Here is a 19,672-nt window from a genome sequence, read left to right as displayed (position 1 = left end):
TCCCAACGACGTTAATAAATAAGTCGCGTTTAAATTTAAATAACATATGTGTCCGACGAACACCGAGTGCCAAAAGTCATTAGCAATGGTGAAAGAATTTAATTACGATCTCCCAATGTCGAGTATCGCGACGGTCAACCGTTCAACGCGGAAAGGAACGATACGAATTACCGTTTCTCGGAAAAAAAGAAAAACCTTACAATTTTTCGAAAACGATCCATGAATTTTTTCTTATTTCTTCGAGCTAGGAATTATTATCAACGTTCATCGGCCGTAAATATCTCGGGAATTAATAACGAGATCGTTGGAGTTAAATCGAATCGGTAGACGTATCATGAAATCTATAATAAATCCGCTCGATTCGGCAGCTGCGAAATTCCGTGCGAATTAATCTCCTCGATTAAAGGTATTAGCACGAGGATTCGTTCGATTCGTCGGATGTTATTTATTGAAAACGTATTTATAACCTGTTTTTGACGATTGGAAAAAAAAAATAAAAATCAGCGAGGAACTCTATCGACTCATACTGTATTTAACGCTAGAACAAATTTTTTCTAAGGTGAGTATCAACGTTCTCTCGGATATCATTAAACTGTTCAGATAAAAAAAAAAGAGAGAAAAAAGAAAAGTGTATCGAAGCAAGTTTATATGTTCGAAGTTTACTTACAGAAAGTAGCAGAGGGATAGCAGATCTTCGATGGGAGATCAAAACGGGGGACCCATCCGTCGTCGTCGACGTCGTCTTCGAATGGAGCAACGATCGAACTGACTCTGGATGCTCGGGAAAAGCTCTCAAAGAGCGTGCACGGTATATCCGAGTTTCCGCTTACCGAAGTTCCTTCAAAAGTCACCGCTTTTTATACGAATGCGATAAGAGCGTAAAAGCTAAGGAAGTTTATACGTCGTCGAAGGAAAAAAAAAGCTAGAGAAAATGGAGCGTTCTAGAGGGCAGAGTTTTCGAAAACAGTCGATATTATCTTCCGTGAAAGAAAAATCTTCTCTTTTTCTTTTCCCTCTTTCGATATTATATCTTCACTTTCTCTTATATCTCACCGATATCACTGTCTCTCTGTATCTTCTAGTCTCGGCGATGCTTTTTTCCAAACGTCAAAATAATAAAATATATTATTATATGTAGCTTCTTCAACACTTTCCCGAGAAAGATAGAGCAAACGATTAACGAATACCACTCGAAGAACTTTCTCTTTCGAATTTAATCAAGAGGAAAGTATGAGAATTACTTTATTGGAAATTTGTCGAAAATTGTAAAAAGCAAGAAGTGCCTCTTAAAGTATTTGAAAATTCTATGATGTACGCAGGAGTCGTAAGACGACGAGGAGGAGGGCCAGCTAGTCGCAAAGAGGGAATCGACGGTTTCGCGAGGACGTCGCGACGACTGGCGGACGCAGACTGACTCGAACCTGAGCCACGGCGGCTCACTCTTTCCCTCTCTCTTCCTCTCGACGTGACGCGCCGCGACGCTGCTCGTCCCTACTACCCCCTCTCCCCTCTCTGCTCCCTCTCTAGCTACCCTCATCGTTCCTCCCACTTTACCTTCATCTTCCTTTCCCTCTTCTTTTCTCGCTTTCCTTCCACTCTTTCTTGCACCGCGCTCCTTCTTAAACCCCCTTCTTAAACCTCCTCCCTATCTCTCTCTCTCTTCCTTCTTTCTTCCTCTTGACCGCACTTAATGCATAGAAAGATTCCATTCTCCGTACGGGCCCTCGAATCATGTTAATCTGTGAAATATCTTGCGAACGGAAAGAGCGAATCGTTCCGAGTACTGCTATATTTGAGTTTTATTTCAACATTTCGAGAATCCGCCGTCCATCCGGATAATTGACTCTTCGTCGCGCCTGCGAATCGTTCTCCTTCGATTCTGACGTTTTAGAGCTGGCGTTTCATTCGATGGTACGGCTCGGCACGTTCTAAGGGTGGAGATTGGGATAGTTCTAGTTTGGGAAGTGAGAAAGAGGGAAGGAGGGAGGGGGAGAGAGAGAGAGGAAGTGAGAAAGCGAGGGTGAATGTAGACTCGTGGGAGGAGGGTGGAGCGTCAAACTCGAGGGATGCAACAGTTGCTCATCTCGTGGCGACCACTTGGCTACGAACGGGCCTATCGTTCTACATTCTTCTTCAAAATCGACATTTAATGTTTTGCGACATCGATCGTATTTCAACGTAATTAAAATATTACGATGAGTGAACACTTCTAGGGTTAAGAATGATTCAAAAGAAAAAAAACTCGAAACTGCTTTTTCTACGATTATCCGATCTTTTGCATTTTTAGACGACGAAGAATTTAATTTTAAAAGCAATCTCGAGTATAAAAGGAGACACTAAGAAATCCAGATAGATTTCGAGACACGAGCCTGTGGAATACCGAAAGAAAAAGATGTAGAAACAGAGAAGACAGACGGAGATAGAACAGAGAGAGAGAGAGAAAGAGAGAGAAGGAGGAAGAAGAAGGGATGCAACAGTTGCTCGGCTCGTCTTTTGCTACTCATCTTGGAGCCGTCATCGGTCATGTAGAACTCGCGAGAAATGATAAACCGTCGACTACGAAGGTACGTGCTCTCTCGCGTGCATCCACGAGGAAATATCTTCCTTCGCGGTTTTTCGACTTTTTATTTCTCGCCTCTACATAGTATCTATATAACTATGTATAAATAACTCGTATGACATGTCGGACGAAATACACGCTCGTACCACTAGAAACGAACCAGACAATTCAGGCATTTCATAATATATTTTCTGACAAGACGAGACGTAATTAGGCTTGCTCTCTCTTTTCTCTCTTTCCTTCTTTCTTTCTTTCTTTCTTTCTTCCTTTTCCCATCTATCTCTCCTTTTTTTTTAACATAAAAAAAAGAACAAAAGAAAAAAGTACGATACAGTTTTTAATGCAGTCATCTATACCATCGCCCTTTTCCTCTCTCTCCCTCTCTCTCTCTCTCTCTTTCTCTCTCTTTCTTTTCTTCTTCCCCCTCCCCCAACTGCGAAAACCTCATCGAGAAAGTATATATCTACGACACATCGGTACGGCAACATCAATGCACATTTTAACAACGTTTCATCTCCTTCTTGTTATCATCGCGGACTATAAGCGAGTACGTTTCCTCGTAAATACATACGTATGTACGACGTATCAGAGAAAAACTTTTGAAGGAACCGACGAGGCAACCGAGAACGTCGAGCAGTTGTTTTGCACGCAACCCTTTCATGTCCCCTAGCAGAGATGAAAGATGGGACAAAGAGGAGTTCGGTTTCGAGTTGAATAGACGGAAAGAGGGTAGATGGAAAGACGAGAAGGGAAACCCGAGAAAGGAAGGGAAAGAGAGGGAGGAAGAGAGAGAGAGAAAGAGAGAAGGTGAGAATGAGGCAAGAGACGCAACAGTTGCTCGTCGCACGCTCCTACGCTACGTTGTAGCTGTCCTCGCTACTCCCTGCGTATCTCCAAGAGCACAAAGAATCACTGTTTGCCTTTTCACGTCCCCTTTGCGACGCCCTGACAGCATACGCCGGTCCTACGTGGGTCATCCCTTTTTTTATCGTCAAAATAATTGTAAATCGCTTCTTCCTTCGCTTGTCTCTTCTTCTTTACTCTGAAATTTTTCACATTTCTCTAATCTGGATTTTACGGGAAGAACTTTTCTCTTTCCTTCTTTATATATATATATATATATATATATATATATACACACACCCACACACACATTTCTGCAGAAAAGGACAGTATTTATCTTTTCCCATTTTAACCTTCCCTCGAGAAAATAATAAAAACGATATTTTTAAAAATATTCGTCAAATAATCAAATAATGTTATTTTTATGATTGAATATCTATATATCCGATAATCTATTCGATTGTTCGAGTGAAAAAGACTTTCACGTATTTTTTTTTTGTGATTACTTATTTTTATTTACCAATTTCTTTTTTTTTTAATAAAGATTCGATCTAATCGATTACCTAAAGCTCGGTTGGCTATCCGCAAGACGTGTACGTGTATTTATATCGCGGTTTCCCGGCGCGTTCCGGTTTTCATCGAATCCCGCTAGTTAGGTAGCGTATTGTAAAAGCGGAGAGACGGAAAGTGGCGATGGTGCAGCTGCTAGCGCGGATGCAACAGTTGCTCGTCTGTCGCCTCGCCAACCTACTCTCTCTCTCTCTCTCTCTCTCTCTCTCTCGCCGCAACGGAGCTCACACCTACACAGAAATACGGTCATACGAGTAGACACAGAGGCACACGTAGACGAGAGTAACGCCAGGATGCCGCGTCAGGACGCCGCCGGAAGGAGGGTGGCGTCGCGACGCGTCGCTGCGCCCGTCCACAGCTTTATGTTCCTCTTGGGAATTCCACTCTCACACCATCTTCGATCCACCATTTCTCGGCACTGATCCACACAAATACATACATCCACATACGCCCACGGTCAGACGCGCCCGCGCGCGCAAACGTGTATGAAAGCGTAAATGTGTTCAGGAACGACGCCGAGCGCTAAACGTCGGATGTCGGTGCACAAAGGCCGGCTGATGAGCTAGATGCGAAAGTTGCCGGCGATAATTATTATTGTTAGCAACGGTGTCGGCGTACGTACGATCCGTGCCGGTTGAAACTCCTATCCGGTCGATATGCTATCGCCTCTATCTCGCATGCTCCCTGGCGCCGACAGGGTGTTCGCTCAACGAAACATATCTCCCATATGAGAGAGACTTAAAACTCGAAAGAATATTAATTAGGGTTGCGTCGATTGGTAATACTGATCGATGATGATGGATCGTCGATCCGTACTCTACGAGTCATAATCATTTGGATGATTACTTATCATGATCATTCAAATGCGTCCGATCGTTCTGTCAACTTGGTGTACTCATTGATGTGAAAAAAAAAAGAGAATACTAGCGAACTAAGATGCGTAAAAACTGTTTTCTCAATAAAAGAAATAACGAAAGCGCTATAATCTCTTGCGTATTACAGCGAATCGTGTGACATTATTACATTGAAATTATTTTCGAGAGAGTATCTTGTTCAACGGTGTCGGTTCTATATGCCACGGAAGAACCGCGCAACCAATCCCACGAGTGCGATTTGTAAACGAGTTGTATTTGTTGTTAATGCGGCGTAATACATGGCGTACGTGGAACGACAGGAATTACACCGGTGGGCTCGATGCGTTTGTATCCTAAAAGCAAAACGGCTTTAAATACGCGAAACGAAACGACCTTTGAGCTGATCTTTTCGCTTACACGAGAGACTCTCATCGATAATCGAAAGTCCATCCGTCGGATCGAACTCTTTTCCGTTCTGCGAAAAAGTCGTTCTCGGAGGTCGCACGAGACGGTAAATTTATATACTGAAACCCGATAGAGAGAAAGAGAGAGAGAGAGAGAGAAAACGCGTCTCGATATTTTACGGCCGAGCGTAAATTTTATACATAAATTTATTTTTGCGCTCTCTTTTTTTAATATTTCGAACGATGTAGATATGTAGATACCTACATAGGTAGGTATACGTACTTCAAACCGATCCATTTCCGATCGAACTCGAGCGCAGAAATCGTATTGCAATAGGCCAGTAACAGCAACCGTACTAGCATTGCGCCGCAAGCGGAAAGTTTTCCGTCGTTTATTGGATCAACTTCTACGGCCGTCGACTCGATACACGCAACGTTTTGACGTGCGACCGATCGCAATAGAAGGGAATATCGAGTGGACCCACAAATTACGTTCGCTCGATCAACAACTAACAATTCCATTGAACGCCAGTATATTGTGCATGCGTATCTGCATAGAAGCCGCGCGACACTCTTTGCTTCCCTCACGCTCTCGCCTACAAATTCTCTTTGATTAACGAGAAATGAAACATTTTTCTCATCTCTCTCTCTCTCTCTCTCTCTCTCTCTCTCCCTGCCTCTCTTTATACTTCTTCTACAATGTCCATCAAATTTCCAGAAACATAATATATAATCGCTCGTACGGTATTTAATACAACAATGCATATGTAGTTTAAAACATTAAAAAGCCCCGGTTATCGATCGAAAGCGGCCATTGAATGCGACTCCGAAATGACGTTCCATTTATTCTGAAATTTCGTATAGGAACAATCGATCACAATTTGAACGGCATAGCGAGCTCTCCCAACTTTGTTCTCAATACGGGCGCATCACGATGCGTACCTCATGAGTGTGTACATGCGTTATTATAAACAAAATTGAATAACAGAAAGTTACTTTTCATCAATTCTTTCTTTCGATAAAAATTTGCTAAATGAAACAAAAATATAAAAGCAGGAAAAAGTATAAATTTTTTGTACGGGACCATTGCACTCGTTTTTCAAATGATCTCGTTTTTTAAAAGCTCCAATATCGAAACGATACTAATCACAAAGATCTATCAGGAGGATCACGATGGGTTCTCGATAAGACGTTGCTTGTATTCGATCGTAAGCGTGATTTGCGATTAGGTGGCACGTCGATGCTTAATCCGAATAGTCCGAAGGTACTCGGCCGTCTAGGATTACATGGTCGCCACGAAGGTATCTACAAGATATTCCCGCGTAACCGCAGACTGAAGAATAGACGTGCTATTCCGTGTAGAGAAACTACCGCCAATTCCTAACCCAAACTACCGGACTCTCTTGTACGAGCTGGATTACATTACAGCCGCGTGAATAATCCGCCAGGTAGTTACGCGCCCGAAAATAGCGCGGACCACGCGCTACAAGCCCTCCTCCCTCCTCCCCCATGGAAACAATTCCGTGCATCTGCGTAATTTTACTACGTTATAGTACTCTCTTTCTATTCCTCTTTCTCTTTCCTACATTATACAGGTCCTAGCAAAAACGTTGATAAAGTTTCCAACCACGTGATAACGTACAACGACGATTGTGCTTTTCGAAGAACGCAAAAACTGGCTTACTTCTAATAACGTCAATCAAATTAGTCAAATATCGTGTACAATGTGTTATCCTACCGTAAACGTCTTCTCTTTTTATCACAAATTTGAATTACTTTATCTCACCTGGTATATAGTCTTTGCAACGACCGCGATGTTATTTTGATTCTATTACTTTAACAAATCTCCAAGATTTCGTGAGCAAAAATTTTAATTAAAACGCTAGCAAGTTGCACTCGCTTAAAAGAAAAAAAAAAGAGAGAGAGAAAGGACGAAAGAAAAAGAAAAAGAAAGAAACAAAATGTAATTCCTCGGAAACAATTGGAAGACTTCGTCGTACTTATAAAATAACGAGAATCTGCATAAAGTCAAGCGTTTCGGTCGAGCACATCGAATGCTTAGTTGGTTCGAGTCGATGCGCGGTTTGCCTTGGCTTTCTGGAAGCAAGCAGCATCGACGCTGTCATAGACCGGATGTTTCTCAAGCCTGCAGCAACTAATGTCAAGAAAGCGGTCAACACGAAGTAGCCATCGGAAATTTGTCGATTGCAAGAGCAACTTGAGCACGTTCGTATACCGGTCCACGCAGATGTTCTTGATCGGACAAAGTTACGCTGTCGTGGTTGAGAGGCAACGTTTCTGGATGACTTCAACGCGACAGATTCTACTTCGACCCGTGAACGCATTATTCTTCGTTCAGCATCTATCTTTTCGAATAGACATCGTGAATAGAGTTTGGTAAATTATATTTTAGAAAAAAAATATTTTTAAAAAAGAAATGAAAATAACGACATTAAGCCAAAAACTATCTAACTTGTCTCATAGAATTTAGCTTAAATAATTGTTTCTTATCGAACTGACACGAACGTTCAGACGCAACGTTTCGACTTTATTTAAATCCTTGTATAATAAAGTTACGGACCGAGAAACGAAGGACTCGACGACACAGTACAACTTGCCGCACTATCACCGAACATAGATGAGGGGCCCTGTGATTTATGTACCACAGCGCGTTCTAATGGGGATTAGTAAACGAGGTCTGGCTGATTTACACGGCTCACCGGCGGCAGTACGCTACCATAACGTCAGAAAAACGATAATTTGAATTTCCAAACGAACGGGCAGCCCTCTCGAAACTTCTTTCCTCCGATGAGGATCGAAATGCTTTAATACGATTTCGAAAGAGCACGGCTACCTATATAGCTGGTACTTTATATTATAATTACGCGCTCGTCGTTCGTCCACGATCTTAATATCATAATCGATGCAAATCCGATTTGCATTCGCGACATACGTTCGCTAAGTTTTTAACGTCGCGATGCTTGTAACTTAGTTAAATGCATTTAATCACCGTCCAGGTTTAATTAGACTAAATACGCTTACGCTTCATGAACGATGCAAACCGAATTTGAAGTTTCCAGGCATTAGTTTATTTCAGTCTCTTCTTTTTTTTTTTGTCACATGACAAGCTTTCCACGCGGTATTTATAAATGTACGTTAATTCGTTTACTTACTGGGAAAAATTCACCATGCCATCGATCGTGATACTTTCAACGGTGTTAGCTTGTCATAAATAGAAAGAACATCGTCGGACATTTTGACGTGATCGAAAAATCCATTTATAATTAATTTAAATCGTCGAAAAAATCCACGTAATCGAGATTCTTACGTTGCTGTTATCAATTGAAAGATGAATAAGTTTTCGACAACTTCGATTAAATATTACAGGTAAAAGTTATAAATAAACGTAATAAATTAATCCTCGTCGGATAATCTCGTAATCGAGTTATCTAAAATCCAAAATATTTTAAAGATTTTAAATACTTTATCGCTCCTATTGTTCCATAGAGACCTCTATTTTTTTCATTTTTCTAAACAAAGACTGCAAAACTCGTCCTTGCAAAGTTTCCCTTCCGATGTTTCTATCAGTCAACGTTTACATTAACCTCCCGTTCTGTAACTCTCGTAGGAAAGCTCGCAACGTCGAGGCAAGGGCGCTTTGGATCTTCGGAACGTCGAGGATTTCATCGGCGGGTAGTCACGAGGAGAAAAGGGAGTCCACGTGTTCGCACCCACCGCACCGTATAATACATAATGTTCTTGCTAGCTCGTAGAATGTACAAGGTTTCGGTTCGTACATCCATCTCCCGTGTCATAAGCACACCAGGTCTCTTCTACCGGCGAACGGAAAGGAAGATGAGGAGTAAGAGGAAGAGGATGGCGATGAGAGGGAGTGAGGAGCTAAAAGGTAGCGCCGAGGTAAAACATTGTCGATTTTTCTTGCATAGGTGTTATGTGTTTTTGATAAATGGTGCTTCGACTATCGGCTGTGGCTGTAGGGATGATGTGCTGCTGGTTGAAGTCGATCATAGAAAGAGGAAGAGGTGAGGAGAGAGGGAAAGAGAGAGAAGAGGTCTCGGTTCCTTCTCCTCCTCCTCCGAGACGAGTACGATCGGTTAGCCGCATTGTTTTCGCGAGAGAATTTTCGTTAATAATCATTCTTGGCCGCTTTAATGCGCGTACTCTAACATCCGGCTGTCGGTAAAGTTAATCCAATGCTTGGATACTAAACAGAAAACACGAGAGAAAGAGAGAGAAAGATATATCTCTTTAGCGGCCGCGTCGCTCTTCCTTAAGTTTAGCAATTCGCTTATTATACTACCTAAGCTATATATTCGAATTTTCCTAGAGAAATTATCTTACGTTTTAAGAGAGTTGATATTAATAGCTTCGCTTAACGATCTAAATGATGACGCGATGACACTCGAAAAATCTTCGAACAATAGGGAAAAATGAAGGTCTTGCGCGAATGACGTGTAATGAGAGCATTATGTTTCTTGTTCGCGAATGAAAAAACAAAAGATTCTTAACAAAAAAAAAAAAAACGAAAATATGATCCTCAAGAGAATTTCTTTTTTCTTTTTCCCCCCCGATCCCGATATACTTATTTCTTCGAACAGTAGGTATGGCTTCACTCTGGGAAATATTACCATACATACATAAGCAATCAAGACAGTTGGGTCTTTCCATTTAAGTGCCTCGCCTTATACCGATGTCACTACTATCTGTAACAAGATATATTTTAAAATATTTCCTGGATTTACAAATAGAACAGTCGATAGCCCAAAACGATTTTGGAATTTTCAAATATCGAAATAGAAGAAACGATTTATCTGCAAAACGAATCGCAAATACGTTCCAAACTTGATCTCGCTCCTATTAATCCGTCTAATGACTCATAGCTCGTCGTCCTTTAAAAAAAAAAAAGAAAATAATGAATCGATTAAAAAGGGGGCTACTATTCGAATCGCGGAACGAAAGCAGCCGACCGTTTAACGTGAAGGTCCGGCGCGCATTAGAGCCGCTAAATGGCCATTTCCTTGGAAGGTGCGTCGCATTAATATCGATCAGTTTCCTTGAAAGGAACGTCACATCAATATCAATTTATGCCTACGAGTAATAAAGGATCGCGTGCTTACTGCTATAGGGAAGTCGTGTCCCATCCTCCCCTACTACTCTCTCTCCCCTCTTTTTCTAACTCTCACTCCAGTACCATCCTAAAGCTTACCCTGCCGATACATCTCTCATATTTTCTCTGCTCACCCCTCGCTCGTTCGATCGTATTAACTCCCTTGATTGTCCGTCCATTTGCCAGCGTGAATCAATTAATTCGAACTACGGTCGATCAATTGATCGACGACGAAATAATCGAGGTTAAAATTATAGGTACGTGACGGTAAAATAAGGAATAAAAAAGAAAGTTTGAGTCTCAATAGAACGAAATAAACTTTCTTCTCGGAAATTAATCGAAAAATAAGACTGCCCGATCGATATTAATTCGGAGAAAGACGGTTGGTGGTCGTACGTATTTTCGTACGCGACTGAGAGACGCAGAGAGAAAGAGGAGAGAGAAAGAAAGAAAAAAAGAGAAAGGGAGGAAGGGATGTATACCTTTTTCATTCCACCAGTAGAGATAGAAAATAAACGTACATTCATTGCCTACATCGAAAGAGAAAATATACCTATTCAAAGACTTTCGTTACCTACTTCACTCAGATAAATACACCATCTTCCCAGCTATTTAATTAATCGACGAATGAAATACGAAGAAAATGTATTGAAAATATGTCGACGTGGGAAAAAGGAAGAGAGAGGGAGAGAGGAGGGAAGAAGGAGAGACAGAGACAGAGAGAGAGAGAAAGAGAGGAGAGAAGAGAGTCAAAGATGGTAAGAAGTAGAGTCATTCCTCCGAGTATAGCCATATTTCTTAACTGAAATACACTTGGAAAGAAAGAGGAAAAAACTAAGAAGACGCAAAAAAGAAAAAAAAACGTAAAGAAGCATCGGGAAAATTTGCGTTACCTATACGTGCAAAGAAACTTAAATTGCCATCGGCTTCGCGGTGAGATACGCCGCGCTCGGTCGCATTAAAAAGAAACTCGAGCGATGTGAATATTCTGAGAGAATTCTCGACGAAAGCGAGTCAAAAGACGTCGTGGTTTTTGCCCCGTACTCTTACGATTTTCAATGAGCTCGTCTTGTCTCGCCCGGCGTGGCCGATCATCTTAAGAAAAAGAATCGTTCGTTACAAGCTATCCATTTTCATAATGAAAAACGAATAAAAATTTTCTTATTAGCCGAAATCAACAAATAAAGTCTCTCGAATTATACCAGAACTATTTTCAAGGTTTATTTTCATCTAGATCATTTTTCCAAAAAGAGAAAAATAAGGTAACATTCAATCTTGCAATTTCCGATGAGTAATCACGTTGCGATTAGAAGACCCATTTTGGGTGCGGTAATACGAGCACGGCAGGTCTTTGTTAGTCGATACGACCACGAGATTAGCCGCTCTTGATAACCAGAGGTCATTCTATCTAAAAATGAACTTTTTTTTTAGAAAATAACATTTCTAATTTTCTTCGAAATCAAACGTATCGTATTCCTTAATTACAAATGAAAAATGTTATAAAATTATGTGATGAGTATTGAAAAGATTTAATTTGTTTACTTACTTACTACTTGAAAAGTTTTATGAAAACACTCGTCCGTGCTCTAAGTTGAAATAGAGATATATTGATCCATTGGAGACTGTATATTATCTCATCGACGATTTTCCACGATTCACTCATTTTAATTTCACAATAGAAACGATAAAACAAAAGCAAAGAACAAAATTTACTAAGAAAGCTCATCTGATACATCATTGTTATGCAATGTACATTAAATGTAAATACGTAAAATCTTATGTTATTATATATTAGCAGTCTGTGCAATTGTAAAAATAAAGTAACCTTGTATAAAGAATTATTAACGACTTATTAACTGTTTTGCGCGCAACTACTCAAATAATGTTCTTAAAAGTCAGTATAAATCGCGAAACGCGTAAATATATAGTTTATCAAACAAACACTGTCTCCACTATATGATTCTTCTTTTATCGCAACACACAAAAATCGATTCATGGAATACCTCGTACAAGTTGGCAATGATAATCTAACAAATAAAATAAAAACAAGATTGTTATTACGTATGTATATATGTATGTTCAAAATAAAATTGTTGGTTTATGAAATATGAATATAAATGAATTATACATCCATATACTCTTTTTGTTTTCATCTCTCTTTCTCTCTCTCTCTCTCTCTCTCTCTCTATATATATATATATATATATATATACATATCCCGCTATTTTAGAGCATCTTTTTCTTTCTCTGCCCCTTTCTTTTTTTCCTTTTCTTTTTCGCTCTCACTTACTACTCGCTCGCTCGCTCTCCCCTCCCCTTCTCTCTCTATGTACGCATTTAGCATATATATCAATGCACGCATATAATAAAGTCGAATATGACATGAAATTCGATCAATAAGGACTAATTAACTAACAATGATTAATATAAACGTCCTCACAACGTCAGAAACGCAACGATATAACGAAAATAAGTTCTGAAAATTCGAAAACATTCGTACCGCTTCTAGCTACGACAAAATATCAATATGTCGATTTTATTTGTTGGTTATACATCGAATACTTGGATATCGTCACAACTTACGAACATTACTTCGTAGAAATAACATTTTACACAGTTTGATAGTCGATTAATGTAACAAAATAAAATATACGTTTAGAAAAAAATAAGCTAATTACCTGTAATTACGACGATAATATACATATTGCATCTATTTCACAATCACAATGGTCACTGAATGGTCGAACCATAACGAACCTTGCCGAGAGTGACCGAATCTCACCGAGCATACATGAAGCACCACTTTGCATATGGCAACCTAGTAAAATTTTCGATTTATTACTCAAAAATATGGAAATTGTAAAAATACGATATACGAGCTCAAAAACCATCAAAATAAACAGTTTATTGTTCCAAACCATCGAAATAGGTCACTAATATATGATATAGATAAAAATATAACCTACAAAAATAATATAAAGAGAGATGTAATATACGTAATATATGCCACTTTTATTATCATGAATATTTTTCCAACGCAATATCGACATAATTTGCGAATATCAATTCGTGAAAATCACGCATTTAACAATCAATTAATGTATTAGAAGATGTACAATAGAAAAATCTGCTAATAACCTATAATTAAGAAAACGATCTTAACTCTGTAACAACTAGTAGGATATAAATAAGCTTCCTATTGGTTCATCTAATAGTTAACGATCTCTCCACTCATGCATGGAGCGCTACTTTCAACGTGGCTAATATTTCGGTATTTTAAAATATCTATCTTCACAATCTATTTCAAAATGTAAACATTTTAAAAATATTATATATAAACTGACAACTTCATAAAATAATAAATAAGTACAGTATATTAATGCGTTTGAATTACATTCTATTTAAATAATATTGAAAGTTTTCATGTAAATATGTGTGTGTGTGCTTACGCGCGCGGATGTGTGTGTACGTGTATGTATATATATAAATACTTATTTTCTTGCTTATTTGAACGACTGTAACTTAAATAATTTGTTAAAATAAGATTCGAATTAGTCGTAATAATAAAAAATAAAATTTTCTCATTCCACAGTTCATTAAGAAATCACATTAAGAAATAAAACGACGATGGAAAATTGTCCATGTTCAACGCTTTTCCACTTACCGTTGACTGATTTTTCAATAATCAAGGAATTACCGCCTGTAACCTGACATAGTTAAACTCACAGGTATCCTTAATGAAGAGACTGGATAAATGACTGTTCTCTTCTAAAAAAAGAACGATAATAAGAGCGTTGCTATTACGTTTGCCTCCGATTTCGTTATGACTCGACATCGACGAGTAACGAACGTAGAAAGAAAATAATATTTTTCTTAATAAGCCGATATTCTTTCAACCACTCGACTGGATACCTTTATTCTACTTCATTACGACTATTTCTTTCCTTCTCTTCCTCGTTCTTGTTTATTTCCAAAGCGATACCAAAGCGTATATCGTTAACTCCCTCGTAGTTTCAATCGAATAAGAAGAAAAAAGTAGCATATTCCTTCCATCGTGATCCGTCGAACAAAAGGGTGAATTTATATATTTCCAACGTTAGTCAAGAAGAACAAGGTATTTCAGTATATCGCAATTATATCAAAACGGTGAAACGGAGGTGGAGATGATGGTGGATGGAAGGAGCAGGGAAGGACTGGGAAGGCTGGAAAGCAGCCGGAGATTGAGTCGAGGCTCATAACTCTTGCCGGTCGTAACGTTCAGCTGCAGACTGCTCGGCCCTGCGTTTCATAGGCCGCCAGATGTTACGTACCTACATATCAGCAGGTACCACTTCACGTGCGCGTACGTATTCATTACTAAATTACAGGCGTGGCAAGAGAGAGAGAGAGAAAGAGAGACTGTACGTAGGTGTAAGCTAGTGCGTTTCAACCGCGAATTGCCGATGGCACGTAAAACAACGTGGTTTGTTCGTGTTTGTTTAGCAACGGGTCACTCTCTCTCTCTCTCTCTCTCTCTCTCTCTCTCTCTCTCTCTCTCTCTCTCTCTCTCTGTCTCTCTCTTATACTGCTGCAGGCTATTTCTCGTTTACTCTTCGTATGTATATATATATGTTGAAAGTGCTGAAGAGAGAGAAAGAGAGAGAAAGAAGGACAGAGAGAGAAACAGAGAGAGAAAGAGAGAAAGAAGGATAGAGAGAGAAACAGAGAGAGAGAGAGAGAGAGAGAGAGGGAAAAAAGGGAGAAAGACTTGAATCTCGTATGGTACCTCTCAGCCGTTCTCGACGTTACCACATTTTTTTAAATAATCGTGCGAGTAAGAGGATTATTTTTCCGATTTGCCTTCCAATCCTTCTCTCCAACATTCCCGTGAATTAACGTCGAAGCCTTTTCGTTGCTCGAGGAAGAAGACCTTGCCGATTCTTTTTATAAAACGAGCTTGCCCCTCGTGGAAATCCTCGTAAAATTCATCCCTCAATGAATAACGTTCTGACGGCAAGTGCAGACTGATCTAGAGACATGATTGACACAAAGAATTATACGGGAAGTCATTAACGCGGAGGACATCAATGTGTTTTACCTTTTAAATTCCTTCTAAATGGGAAACGTCTCGTATTTTCAAGTCCCAACTTCAACTACCTCTAACTCTTTTCATTACCAGGAAAAACATTATCAGGAACAATACTTCGATGAAAAGTACATTATCAGGAAAAATATTTCGATGAAAAGTTATTCAGATTAATAAGAAACTTTGGAAATGTGTACGAATATATTTCTCATTTTATTTCATATTATTAGATTCTACCTACGTGAAAAGCATTTGGTATCTTTTTCTTAACCCCCAAGCGAAACGTCCCTTCGTATGATATAAGATATAATAAAAACAAAAAAAGAAGAGAAAAGGAACAGATAATCAGTCTCCGTGGGGGTGTATGTTCTACATTATATATTTGTCGTCATCTTCTTTTTACTATCCCAAAGGATACGAAGCTAAGACGAGAAGTGTTGTTTACACTTTCGTTATTCGACGCCGGTATGCAATTATCTTTTCTACGCTTCGCGAACGAATGAGAAAGAAAGAAAAGGTTTTTTCTTTTCCTCTCCAACAGCGAAATGGCGAAAAATTCAATCTCGCTTTCCACGCACGCGTTCGCTCTCTTTATCTCTCTCTCTCTCTCTCTCTCTTCTCCCTCTCTTTCTCTCTCTCTCTCTCTCTCTCTCTCTATATATATATATATATATATATATATATATATATATATATATCTATCTCTATCTTCCTTCTTTCATACTACAGAAGTTCTCTCACCGCGTAAAGCCGTCGGCTGAAAGTTGGAAAATGAATACATGCATTTCTAAAAAATAGCAAGAAAGACTGTCTCACGACGATCTCTCATTAGAATTTTCATTATCGCATTCACGATAAAGAAAAATTATTGATATACCTATCATTAACGCAATAAATTTTATCATATCTATAATAATAATAAAAATAATAATAATAATAATAACAATAGTAATAAAAAAAGATAATAATAATAATAATAATAATGATGATATACCTGCAGGTATACGCAGAGACAGTTTAATGTTGTGAACTTCTCGACGAAATATTGTGATACGTTCTAAACTCGAGAGCATTAAAGTGCATCGTTCCCCATCTCTCTCAGCAGTGACATTCGAGACCCGTAATTCGCAGAGAATGTTAAAGTCAACGTAACACACGGCTACGAATAGTCGAGATTCTACCGTCCTAATTCTATTTCAAGTACGAATAATTATCGCGTTGTACGCGATACGTAGATGAGTACACTGAAATTCTCGTTTCGACGGCCAGAAACATACCGGGCAAGGGACGTTTTCTCTCGTTGTTCCAATTTTAATAGAAACTTCGAAACCGTGCACGCGCGTTATTTGAGAATCGCCAAGGACTTGTCTTCCATTTCGCTCCTTTCCTTCGATCAACAATGAAATAAAGAGAAGAAGAGAATGGTCGAATATCGGATATACGGATAATACGGATGCCGTTCCAATGACACCTAATTAAACTCTCTATTATGCTTCCAATATTCCGATCTATTCTATCGGACCGACCGGATCTACTCAAAATATGAGATACCCACCTGAGATAGACGATTGAGGATTGTGAGCTAGAAAGAGAGAAGGAGTAACCTTGAGAAAAGTGCACGTGCGTATACACAGGGATGAGTCACGTAACTCGTTAAAAATCAATCTTCAAGAATATCAAAAAATATTCGTGAAGATGAAAACACTGTTCCTCGTATATCTTCAAGATCATTTCTTATTAGTATAATGAACAAATTATTAACGACGCTCATGAAAGTGTTAATACTGATATAGCGATCTTTTCTTCACATAGATTACGAATATAACAAACTACCTACTCTCTTACTACTCTCTACATGTAAGTATATAAAGCAATAATAAAGGAAGGATATCTTCTCCTTCAAATTTCCTTCGTTTATCTATATGCGCTAGCGGAGCAAAGGTAAGCTCCTTCCATTGGAGATCAATGATATTACAAAGCGACCCGGTTCGATCATCCCTTTGACTGTTATTCCACGAGAACGAGAAAGGTAAGTAAACCTGTTGGTTTCGATCTTAATTCTCTCGTACCTCTATCTTAGCTTAGCTTAGCTCGATCTTTATGTCGAGAAAGTCAACGTAGTCTATTGATCGAAAGCAATGCGTCGACACTTGTTAATTTTTTTATTCAATTTTTCTAGATAATATTCACAGCACTTTTTTCTCTTCAATACTTTTCAATAACATCTTTATAAGTTCGACGAGCTTCGAAAGAAACCTTCAAAAGAGAAGTGAGAGAGATATCTGGAAATCTCGTCCGCGTCGAATTGAATTTGAGGCGAATTTAGGGAAGATAAAAAAGGTAAAGAGGAAGAAGGAATAAAAAAGTAAAGGTTAAAGAGAAAGAGAGGTAGACGGGAACGGGCTTCCCAAGATCCTAAAGTGGTCGGACTCGATCGAGAAGCGATAGAAGGAGAATAGAACTCTTAGTAGCCCATCGGGGTTGCCCCGGCCTCTCGAACATCAATATCGGACAAGATCAGAACTTAAGGCAATTGCGCACTGATACAACAAAGAGCATCGTCTAACGCGGTTATATGTCGTAAGCGAAACTCTATTGCTATATCCCATCTCCCAGCCGTCTATATTGGCCCTTCTCTCGCGCAGAACACAACAGTTCTCTCTCTCGCGCGCGAGCGCGCACACACACTCGTCCTTCCTACCTTTACCTTTACTTCCTTCTCTTCCTCACTCCCTCTCTCTCTCTCTCTCTCTCTTTCTCTATCAATACCAACCTAATCTACTTTGCTAGCAAATAGTGTTCACGTTCCCCAGACAATGCTTCTCTTCTCTTCTCTTCTCTTCTCTTCTCTTCTCTTCTCTTCTCTTCTCTTCTCTTCTCTTCTCTTCTCTCCTCTCCTCTCTCTCTCTCTCTCTCTCTCTCTCTTTCTCTCAGCTTTTACCCCCATCACCATCCTCGTACATATCTACTCGATATCTACTCCAACTACTTCGCTATAGTTTCCGTGTTTCATGAGTTTCGTTAATCGTTACTGATTGGTCTTCGTGAATTTTTTTCTCCTACAAGTACAACATCAAAATCTTTAAACAACCTCAAAGAAAAAATATATGTACATAATATGCACATTTCACGAAATACGTTGGTCAAATATCTCGTAGCTAAACGATATAGTGAGCAGACGACTTTTTAAACCTGGAATAAACCAACCAAAATTAATTCGCTATTTTCTTTACTTTCTCTCTCTCTCTCTCTCTCTCTCTCTCTCTCTCTCTCTCGATTAGCTGGAAAAAGGAGCGGGACAAGAAGACTCCTTTATGCTTTTTTATTTGTTTCTTTCCTATCTCATTTTTGAGGAGGTTAGCACAACTTTTGTCAAGCACGAAATCTCTCCAACCTCTATTACTGATTTGGTTAAATAATCGAAAATAATGGAGGAAAACGAAATTCCGTCTACATCTCGAAATCACATTTTACGTGGGTTTTATCAAAATCATTATTGAATTAAATTTAAAAATGAAAGAGAAAGAAAGAGAGTAACGTCGTAAAAAGAAAATCTTCTAGCTTTAGAGTCGAATTGTTATCAGAGTTGATGGTGATTAACATGGTCGGGATATAATCAATTTCTTCACCTTTTACAGATGTGGTCGCGAATAAGCCGACTCGTCAGAGGATCTCCTTCTATGCAGATGTATCAACCACCGATACTGTCGAAGAAAAAAAAACTAATTACAGGAATTTTATAAAAAGAATATTATATAATCCTAAACTAACAAGATGCAGTAAACGAAGTAAAAGGAATAGATCGATGTTTGGTTAGATTCGTTTTTGTACATAAAAAATTCATCGTGATTTTTATAATATATATTATTCTTATAGAACATACTCATTTTGAGGAGTATTCGGCGAAAACAACTTGTCCAAATTGTTTAAATTACATTGAAACCGATGTAAAACACTACAACACTTGCATGACTCATTTGATAGCTATTTCTTTACTGCCAGTGTGGTAAGATATTTATTTATAAACTCTTTGCAGTTCCTGTAATAATAACTTGTGATTTTTTGCTTTGTTTGTTACAGTATGTGCTTCGTGCCGTATTATTCAATCACTTTTAAAGATACCGTGCACAATTGCCCAAGATGCGAAATTTACTTAGGGACTAAATTTTCTAAAAGCCACAAATTCCTTCAACGATTCAAAATAAAGAAATCGAGCAATAATAACAATCTTTAAAAAATTAAAGTTTA

The 19,672-nt window shown here is 38.9% G+C and overlaps 1 protein-coding gene across 4 annotated transcripts in view; it reads right to left on the bottom strand.

The window, feature by feature from the left end:
- The window catches only part of LOC127071942 (uncharacterized), a 204,183-nt gene extending 202,764 nt beyond the window's left edge, over positions 1 to 1,419 (bottom strand). For 3 of the 4 annotated variants that reach the window (XM_051011802.1, XM_051011803.1, XM_051011805.1), the window contains exon 1: positions 668 to 1,419. The gene's annotated coding sequence lies outside the window, so the exon portion shown is untranslated. The remainder of the gene's footprint in view (positions 1 to 667) is intronic. The other variant, XM_051011798.1, reaches the window with a different exon arrangement.
- Positions 1,420 to 19,672: the final 18,253 nt, after the last annotated feature.

The sequence above is a fragment of the Vespula vulgaris genome, chromosome 24 (assembly GCF_905475345.1).
Source record: "Vespula vulgaris chromosome 24, iyVesVulg1.1, whole genome shotgun sequence".
In the NCBI taxonomy this organism is placed as follows: domain Eukaryota; kingdom Metazoa; phylum Arthropoda; class Insecta; order Hymenoptera; family Vespidae; genus Vespula; species Vespula vulgaris.
This window is presented reverse-complemented; position numbering and strand designations above follow the sequence as displayed.